This window comes from Leopardus geoffroyi, chromosome D1 (genome assembly GCF_018350155.1).
Source record: "Leopardus geoffroyi isolate Oge1 chromosome D1, O.geoffroyi_Oge1_pat1.0, whole genome shotgun sequence".
Classification (NCBI taxonomy): Eukaryota; Metazoa; Chordata; class Mammalia; order Carnivora; family Felidae; genus Leopardus; species Leopardus geoffroyi.
In genome coordinates this window covers 73,637,544-73,648,086 of record NC_059329.1, presented here as the reverse complement: position 1 = coordinate 73,648,086, position 10,543 = coordinate 73,637,544, and positions in this window count along the sequence as shown.

Genomic DNA, 10,543 nt, shown 5'->3' with positions numbered 1-10,543 from the left:
GGCTTCTGACTTTGTCCAGCAAAACCTGTTCATTCAGTGATCACTAAGTTTTACCACCTCCATACCAGTTTTTAAATCGGTTTCACCTACAAAGTTCAGAACACAAGTAGCAGTGCTATAGTAAGATGCCCGGCATCTTGCATTCCAGTAGTCTCACTGATCCTACCTAGTTTTTCCCTCACATCACTAAAAGTAATGTATGTAATCTATAGAAAATCACAGGCCGACCTGCACTCAACTGCCAGCTGCATCATCACTGATTGTGTGACAGACAGTGGGCAAGTTACCTCGGTTTCCACTTCCCTAAAAGTGAGATAGTAAAATCTTCCCTGCAGGGCTGTTGTAAGAATTACAGGATCAGGCAGGGTGTGAATGTAAGACTTAGTGGTACTGTCAGTAACTAAGTAGATATTTACATTCTCACTCACCTGCAGAACAGCATGCATAGTGAAAAGAGCACAGAACTGGGAGGTGAGCAGGGTGCCCACGCTGATACCAACTAGCTAAGTGAAGGTCACAGTTTCTGGGCCACAGTTTTAACAAGTAAGAGATCTACAAGGTTAGGTCCAGCTATGGAATTCTAAAATCCTAAATTACACTATTTCTCAACTGGTACCTCCTCCAGGGAGTCTTAACCTGGGGAGAAAGCCTCTTCTGATATTACTGACATCATTAAATAACTTCTTCCAAAGGAAGTTATCTGATGAATCCCTAAACTTGCCCAATAAACCACTCTGCAAACCACTGGGATTTCCACTTCAATGCTATCACTGGAAGCAGGGGCTGGATACTGCTGGAATGCTGGAAAAGGAATGCTGGAAAAGGAATTCCCTCATTGGTACATGATCTCTAAGGCCCTAAGACTCTATGACTCTATAAAATAGTGTTTTGCAAAGAATCCATTCTTTCAACACTGTCAAGTTTACCTTTTTCCCCAGAAAATCACCACAAATATTACATGTTTTTCTGATTTTACATTTAATATACTTAAAAACAAAGCTATACAAATGATGACTAGAATAATATATTCTGACAAATATTGCACCGGGAGAATTTTTACAACGTATGATCAAAAAACAAACTCAAATACAACAAACTTGTATAGTCTTTGTGTCTTCCTGATTACCAAATTAAAATCCACTTATTTATTTGCAGTTTTTTTTTTTTCCAACGTTTATTTATTTTTGGGACAGAGAGAGACAGAGCATGAACGGGGGAGGGGCAGAGAGAGAGGGAGACACAGAATCGGAAATAGGCTCCAGGCTCTGAGCCATCAGCCCAGAGCCCGACGCGGGGCTCGAACTCACGGACCGCGAGATCGTGACCTGGCTGAAGTCGGACGCTTAACCGACTGCGCCACCCAGGCGCCTCTATTTGCAGTTTTTTTAAATGATCCAATTCTCTAAATAAGCCAAAAAGAATTAAGCCTAAGTACACTTCAGAGTAATACAATTTCTGTCCAAACTTTAAAATTAACAGAACTTTTTTGGCCATGTATTTATAAAAGGTTACATTTTTAATTCAACATTTAAATTGAAAAAATTTCAAAATCCTCCAAATCTAGTAATAACAAATAAAATAAATGGTCTTTAAAATAGGATGTATAAGCCATCATTCTTAAGTATCTTTTAAAACATAATAAATATTGATAAAGCATGGATTATGCAGCACTGGTTTCCTTCATGAAAAGGAAGGGCAATTTTTTTTTCACTTTTTAATTCCAGAAGACAATTTTTTTCAGAAGACAAAGAATAATTAATGGTCTCCCCTCCACACCTACTTTAGGCACAAGCTTACATATAAATGTACACATATTGCTTCTAAAATATCTTTCCATTAGAGACTATATAACTTGGTACATGGATATACTGAAAGTTGCAAGGGCTTACCATCTTCATGTGTGCTAATAGATCTTGGACTTAACAGCTTCAAAGAAAGAAACACCTTCACTGAAAAGGGGCTCCTCCCTCCACCTCTGCTACAGTACATGAGCCTCCAGGGCTCTTCCATTCTTATTCCCTGAAACTGGATAGAGAGGTGCAAACAGAACTATCTAGAAGTCACCAGAGCCCTCACAAAAGAATGAAACAGTTACTGGGCATTAACTGGCTTCAAATTGTCCTTGAAATAAAATACTTGGCCTCTATTATATTTTTACATAAATCTTTCATAAATTAATCCTGTCTTAATAAAGTCACCTCAACATCTTAATTAGTAATACAACAGACTCCCTTGGAGAAAAGATGAATAGTTTGGGACTGTGAGGGAAGGGCAGAATTCCTTTGAAAGGCCTGATAATAAACCCCAAAAGCTGGAGGCAGGGAAACTCTAAGACAGCTGACAGTGATGCGAATAACATTCTACATCCCTCAAAGCTTTCTCCAGTGACTCAGGGAGTGCATTAGAAACACAACAGTGGGAAAGTCAATACAAAAGTGGAAAAGGGAAGAGTTCATAGAAAGAAAAGAATTTATTTAAACCTCAGATCATCTGGGCAAAAATAATGAATACAAAAAACTAGGCTACTTCTCTTTTACTCAGAGATTGCCAAATTCATGTCCTGGTCTATTACAAAAAATATTTTTCTCCTTTATTAACAACCGTAAGACACAAAATGTCTGCTGGAATGCACAAAATATTTTTTTAAACTATTATTATTTAAATTTTTTTTTTTTTCAACGTTTATTTATTTTTGGGACAGAGAGAGACAGAGCATGAACGGGGGAGGGGCAGAGAGAGAGGGAGACACAGAATCGGAAAAAACTATTATTATTTAAGGAAGGTACAAAAAAAAGCTAAAGAATTGGACAAAGGGACATTCATCAGAGTCTGAATACTATGCATTTGCTCACAAGCTGGTTCACTCTGTGGAAGAGGTGTCAGGAGCTCTATAAATGAGTCAGAAATTTTCTTCAGGATTAGAATTACTCTCCACAGTGTTCAGAAACCCCTCTATAAGTGACTGCCTGCTTGCCTAACTAGCTCTTTCTGCAAATGTGGTTTTCTTTTTCCTAGTATCAATCCTGAATTTCAATGAGACATACTATAAATATCAAAGAGAGTGAAAATACATACAAATATCAAAGAGAGTGAAAATACATACTATAAATATCAAAGAGAGTGAAAATACAAACAAAGGAAACAATAAACGTACACAAGATTAGAACTGAGAGTTAATCAGAAAAAAAAAAAGCTACAAATTGTAAGATAACATTGCTCAATGCTATAGAACAAGATGATAGGAGTTTTAAATTGTTGTGTTTGACAAAGATGCTTCAGTACTACCACAAAGACGTTTAAACATGACGAGGCATGGCAAATGTTTTAAAAAAGAAAATATCTTTAAGACGTCACTATACTAACAAGGAAATACTTACAAAGTAGCCATACCAAAAACAGAAAAGGTAAAATTCAAAAGTAAAGCAAGCTCAAATCACTTTAACAATTGAAGGGTAATCGTGAACTGTAAACCAGGTAACACAGCATAGTACAAAACAAATACGGAATGGCACAGGCTGTCCATGGGTTTCATACTCCACACACAGGGAATCTAAAATGAGGGTGGCCATTTAGTTAAATGACACATACTCTCATATCATTAAAAATCTACATTTAACGTGGACTAAAATTGAACACAAATAACATTTTAATACAACGATTCATGGGAGAAGGCAAAGAGAACTAAATGGAACCTTATTTTTTTCTCTCTCACTTTCAAAGCACTCAGACAAGTCACAAGTTTAAAATCACATGGGAATAGGGTCACCTGGGCGGCTCCATCGGTTAGACAGCCAACTTCAGCTTATGTCATGATCTCCCAGTTCATGAGTTGGAGCCCTGCATCTGGCTCCGTGCTGATAGCGCGGAGCCTGCTTGGGATTCTAACTCCCTCCCTCTCTCTCTGCCCCTTCTGTGCTCTCTCTCTCTCTCTCTCAAAATAAATAAATAAACTTAAAACAAAAATCACATAGGAATAAATCACTACCCATTTTTAAATGCCATGGAGCAGCAAAATTAGAAGAATTGTAAAACAAAATATTTTAACACTTTAATTACAAGATATATATTCATAATCCTGGAAGTCTTGAAAAATATATTTACTACTACGGATAAAACAAAAAGAGGTAAGGAAGTTTGCACAACAAAAGCCAAATCTATTGCTTGTAATAGGTAATAAACAAAACAAAACCTGTTTACAGGCATGCACAGCTTTGAAGTTAACCCGAAGGGTGAGCATGTAAGGAAAAAGACACTGTCAAGGGCTGGCTAACAACCAAGCTGGGACATGGCATTCATCAAGAATATACTAATGTCAGCGCACCTGGGTGGCTCAGTCAGTTGAGCATCTGACTCTTGGTTTTGGCTCGGGTCATGATCTCACAGTTCATGGGTTGGAGCCCAGCAATGGGCTCTGCAGCTGGCAGCATAGAACCTGCTTGGGATTCTCTCTCTCTGTCCCTCCCCTGCTCGTGCTGTCCCTGTCTCTTTCAAAATAAATAAACTTACAAAAAATTCTTTTTAAAGAATATACTAATGTCAAGCAAAATGTAAACTAAAAGCTGTGCAAAGAAAATTATAGACATCTGTGAACATGAAATGTAGGGGTTTTTCTACATTCTATAGGCAATATGTCGAAAAAAAATCTAAATTCTTAAATTAAATCAGAGGTTTTATTGGTTTTATTTTGTTTTGCTTTTTTCTCAGTAAACAGGTTGGCAGTGCTAGCAACCATAAATCTAAATTTTTCAATATGATGTCTTTAACACTTACTGCTGCTGCTTGTTCTGGCTAAGTTCTTGGATTGTCTAAGAAATGAATACTAATCCATAGCTAACTACTCATATAGAAAATAAGTTAAAACATGAGTAAGGAAAGACTGGAATCCTGCAATGATATTGTATGGAAAAAAAGGAAGGAAAAGACCTTGATTTCCCTCAAATCTCACAACTTGAAAGCAAGTTGTCATAATCTTTCATTATCTCACCCACAGGAAACAAAAATGTACACTTTGCATTTTACTCAATACAGCTTAGTCTCTCAGTTCAAAAAACAAAATGAATTGAAGTTGAGGCATCGGTGGTGAAGGGTGACAGTGGACTTCTTTAGCAGCCTCTGCAGGGAATAAAAATCTCGCATGAAAACGAAGGTCATCGTCTAACTCTGGCTCTTTTTCAATTTCTTCTTCATTGTACTGTATATCTATAAAACAAAGATTAAATATTAGGTACTAACCAAAATTAGGCTTGTCAAAATTTCTTCCTAAAGAAAATAGATTTCTCACCCCCTCTTTTTAAAAAAAAAATTTTTTTTTTAACGTTTTATTTATTTTTGAGACAAGGAGAGACAGAGCATGAACAGGGGAGGGTCAGAGAGAGGGAGACACAGAATATGAAGCAGGCTCCAAGCTCTGAGCTGTCAGCACAGAGCCCAACGCGGGGCTAGAACTCATGGACCGCAAGATCATGACCTGAGCCGAAGTCGGCTGTCTAACCGACTGAGCCACCCAGGCGCCCCTTCTCACCCCCTCTTTTGTTAACTAGGCTGTCTTAAAAATCATATTCTTGGGGTGCCTGAGTGGTTCAGTTAGTTGAGCGTCTGACTTAGGCTCAGGTCATGATCTCACAGTTCGCAGTTCATGGGTTCAAGCCCTGCATCAGGCTCTCTGCTGTCAGGGCAGAGCCTGCTTCAGATCCTCTGTCCACCCCTCTCTCTGCCCCTCCCCCGCTTGCGTTCTCGCTCTCAAAAATAAATGAACATTTAAAAAAATTTTCTTCCTGTGAAAAACAGATGTGCGTTTAGGCTTTGGTCATACAAATCTGTTCAGTTAGCATAGAAAAGAATGCTGTTGTAAACACATTTTGGTTAAAAAAATGTAGAGCCATATCTCAAAGAGTTTTTTTAGCATTACTCCTAAATTACAGTTTCTTTTAGCAAGAGTCAAGTATTCTATCATCCTATCATAAAGTATCTATCCTCTATCCTATTCTATCATTCTATCACAAAGTACCATCCTTTAAAATCTAATTTTAATTATACATACCAAAGTATACTATAAAATTTATATGCTTCATGAAAATTCATATGTGAAACAAAAACCCAAATTACAAATACATACCACTAAGTCAGTTAAACCAAAGACTACTACATACCTAAAAAGTATTAAGAAGAATGATATAAACACAGGACCAATACTTTCTAACAGAGCTGGAAAGAATACTATTAGAAACTCTTTAAGAAGCAATATTCACTCATAAGTGCCTTGTACGTATAAGAAGTGGAATTCCTTAAGTCCGTAAATAATCTTGAGCTAATAATCCTTTTTTAATATAAATTATAATAATTTGCTGGAAACTGTGAGGTAGATCTACAGTAATATCCACCCTTTATTACCCATGCCAAAAAATCATTTTAAGAAACTTCTCTAAATTCTCATCCAGTTATTTTTTTTAATGTTTTTATTTATTTTTGAGAGAGAGAGAGAGAGAGAGAGAGACAGAGTGAAAGCAGGGGAGGGGCAGAGAGAGAGAAGGAGACACAGAACCTGAAGCAGGCTCCAGGCTTTGAACTGTCAGCACAGAGCCTGCATGGGGCTTGAACTCACCAACCGTGAGGTCATGACCTGAGCCGAAGTCAGACGCTTAGCCGACTGAGCCACCCAGGTGCCCCTTATTATTATTATATTTTAAGTTGGCTTCATGTTCAGCATGGGTCCTGAACACACGGCCCTGAGATTAAGACCCAAGCTGAGATCAAGTGGGATGCTTAAGTGACTAAGCCACCCAGGCACCCCTCTCCCCAATTATTTTTTTAATTGAATGTATTTGACATACAACATTGTGTAAATGTAAGGTGTACATCATATTACTTTGATATATTTATATATTGTCATGAGTGCCCTGTATCCATATTTATCACATTACATAATCATAGTACAATATTGTTGTTTCTAATTACTTTCTGATTGAACCCCAGTCCACCATCTAAAAAAGTTTATTTAGGCTAGGTGAATAGCTGTCTTATTAGTTTATCGTCACACAGTCATCAACAAAAGAATATGCCAGATCATTTTTTAATGTTTCCTACAATTTAAACAACAGAGATAGGAATCCTTCTCCATCTCTAAAGAAACACAGCATTATTCTATTGAGTGATTTTTATGTGTTTTTTTTTTTTTTTCAACGTTTATTTATTTTTGGGACAGAGAGAGACAGAGCATGAACGGGGGAGGGGCAGAGAGAGAGGGAGACACAGAATCGGAAACAGGCTCCAGGCTCTGAGCCATCAGCCCAGAGCCTGACGCGGGGCTCGAACTCACGGACCGCGAGATCATGACCCGGCTGAAGTCGGACGCTTAACCGACTGCGCCACCCAGGCGCCCCAATTTTTATGTGTTTTTTAAATCTGTATGTAAGCAGAACTTTCCTGGATTGCTATATTTAATTTTGGGATCCGTGATTTAAGAGAAGAAAAAATCTTAGGTATCTTTGGAATATACAGTGATTGTTTAAAAATTTTGTAAAACGAGAGCGCCTGAGTGGCTGTCGGTTAAGCGTCTGACTTCAGCTCAGGTCATGATCTCACAGTTTGTGAGTTCGAGCCCCGCGTCGGGCTTTGGGCTGACAACTCAGAGCCTGGAGCCCGCTTTGGATTCTGTGTCTCCGTCTGTCTGCCCCTCCGCTGCTTACACTCTGTCTCTCGCATTGTCTCAAAAATAAATAAACATTAAAAAAAATTTTTTTTAACAAATAAAAATACAAATTTTGTAAAACGAGGACTAAAAGTTATAAAAATTATTAATGTTAAGAGAAAGAATGTAAAATTACGAGGTGGATTGTTTCACTCAGCAGATTTAAACATGCCTTATTGTACTACAGAGGCAGTAAAGTTAAACACTATGATTTCCCAACCTCCCTTGCAGCTAGGATTCCAGATATGACTGGTCCAGTCAATCAGATGCACTCACTTGAGACTTTTGCCCAGAACCGAGTTACATGGGGAGAGAGGGAGCACAGGACGTACCCACTTTTGCCAACACAAAGCACAGCAGAGGTGGTGTAGCTCTGGAGCAGGCAACTGTTGACAGTTTCCTTAATCCAGCAGGAGGCTTCTTGGTCTGGCAGGCAGTTTCTTGATTGTTCCAAAAGCAGCAGCTTCTTTGGCAGCCCGCTCTTAGGATGCCGTTCCTATGAAGCTCAACCTAGGTTCTGTTTCATCAGCCTTCCCAAAGAGTCTGTGAACTATATGCACCCCTTAAACAATCCCATTGTGTTTCAGAGCTAAAGAAGGTTCCATTATCTACAACCAGGAATCTTGACCTTGATAGAAATTTGGTAGCTAGAAGTAAGGTACAGCTAGTAGAAGGATCTTATATATAGAGTTAGCTTAGTTGAAGAGGTAGGGCTTTGGGCAGTCAGACCTCATGCCACTAAGGTTAAGGTGTTAGAGGAAATGGTGGTAGAACTTCAGAATGTTAGCATGTGTGGGATGCTTTTAGCCTCTTTCAGCAAAGTCTTACAAGAGAGATGTGATTCAGGCTAAGGTTAACAAGACTGCACAGATGGAAAGGAATATAGCTTTGCCAAGGAATTGCTCTCTACAAAATAAATTGACAAAGTCCTAAATCTAGAGCCCTGAAGAACTGAAAAAGTCAGCTACGACCATATTCCAAACTGAAACATTTGTAAGTAAGGGTTCTGAGGAAGCTGCTAAAGCTTCTTCAACTTTTTCATAAACCTTCCCTTTAGCATTTTCTGCCAAGTAATGGGAGCAATCCTAAGGAAAAAGATCTGACTGATGACTATTGCCATCCCATCCAAGCCCATAGTTTAAAATGGTCACAAATAGTACCATTCATTTAAGACCCAAGAGAAGAGAGAGAACACAGAAGCCAGCAAGTAAAAATGAGGTTTAACAAAGAACCTTGTGACTTGACAAGATCTTCGTGGTTACTCATGGTAATAATTTAAAAAGACAGACCGGTAACTTACTAAGTTTTTAGGGAACATTTTGCCAAAAAATAAAACCAAACAAAAACAGACACAAACCCTAAACCTGGCCTACAACAGCCTGTAACTATCTAAAACAATCCTCAAACCCCTAAACCCATCATAACAGAAAGTGAAGTACTAAAGCTGTCCACCCCAAAGACAGGCACCCTTTCCAATGCCCACTCAAATACATGAATTCACCAGAAAGGTGAATCCGGGTTTGCTTGATTGGAAAACTCAGAAATATATTTATGGACAGAGAGACCTTGCTATTTTTGCCAAGCAGTGCCTTTTAAGTGTTATGGATCAGAGACTGTTATGTTTCCCATTTTCCCCTTTTCTAAAAGGGGATTTTAGAAACAGAAATAAATAAACAGAAATAACAACTGATTTTATTGCAGTTATCCTGTACCTATTTCACCATTATGCATTTGGTTCTCAGGTGACAGACACCTTGCTTTTTAGTTTGTAGATGGCCAGAACATTAGGCACCATATCCTAACCTGATAGAGGGGACTATACAAGGATATCATGGTCTTTGAGCTATATGCAATAATGGACTGAATTTGGGGTATTTCCTTTTTGGGAAGAGGAAGTTGAGTGTTTTCTATGTTTCAGAAGAGTGTGCACAGATATTTAGGTAGCCAATAAAGCTGTCTGGGTTAAAACCAAAAGTTGCCTACCAAACATGACCTCTTTCCTTCTTCTTTAAAGATCCTAACTTTTAGCTGGTCCAATTGCCACATGTATTTCTCGGCTTTCCTAGCAGCTACATGGCCAAGAGACGTAAGTTCCAATGCTGTGTGGTCCTCCAGGAGAACTGCCTCCAGGAGGCTGATTCAACTGGGGAAATTTCCTTTTCCTCCCTTCCCCACTGCCTCCAAAAACAATCCTGGACAGTGAGAATGAGGTAACTTAAGGATAAAAACCATGCACTGAGGAAAGCAGAGCAGAGAGGTAGAAACCTGGACACCACCTACCTCCAGATTTCTTTTGTGTAAGAGGGAGAAACTCATATTTAAATTAAAACACTGTTATCTTTGGTTTTTCTGTTATATGTAGCAGAACCTGATCTTAAGTGATAGAATTGAAAGCAAAAAGATAAACAACAACAACAAAAATGACCTGAAGTGGTAGCAAAAGTTATTCAATAGAAGAATTTCTGGCAGTTAAATTTGCTGAAAGGAGGAAGAAGTTAACAGGAAATACTGGGGAAACTATGATCTTCTCAGAAGAATTAGTACCATCAAAGAGACTTATTGAGACAGGGGATGATAAGCACCCATAAAAGACTAACTTTATGAGTGACAACAATATAAATTTACTTTAAAAGCACTACAGAACTTTCTCACTTAAACATTTCATTGCATTATGGCATAATTATGGCCACTTAATTAAATCATTAAAGGAGAGCAAATTAAAAAGAAGAGAGGTATGAAAGTGAGAGCACATATTGAGTTTGTATTCTTCCTAGTTCTGATAGACTTCAATCTTTAAGTATCTGTATCCTAAAAAAAATGTGTTCTCATTTTAAAAGTATCTTCCTTTATTTCATA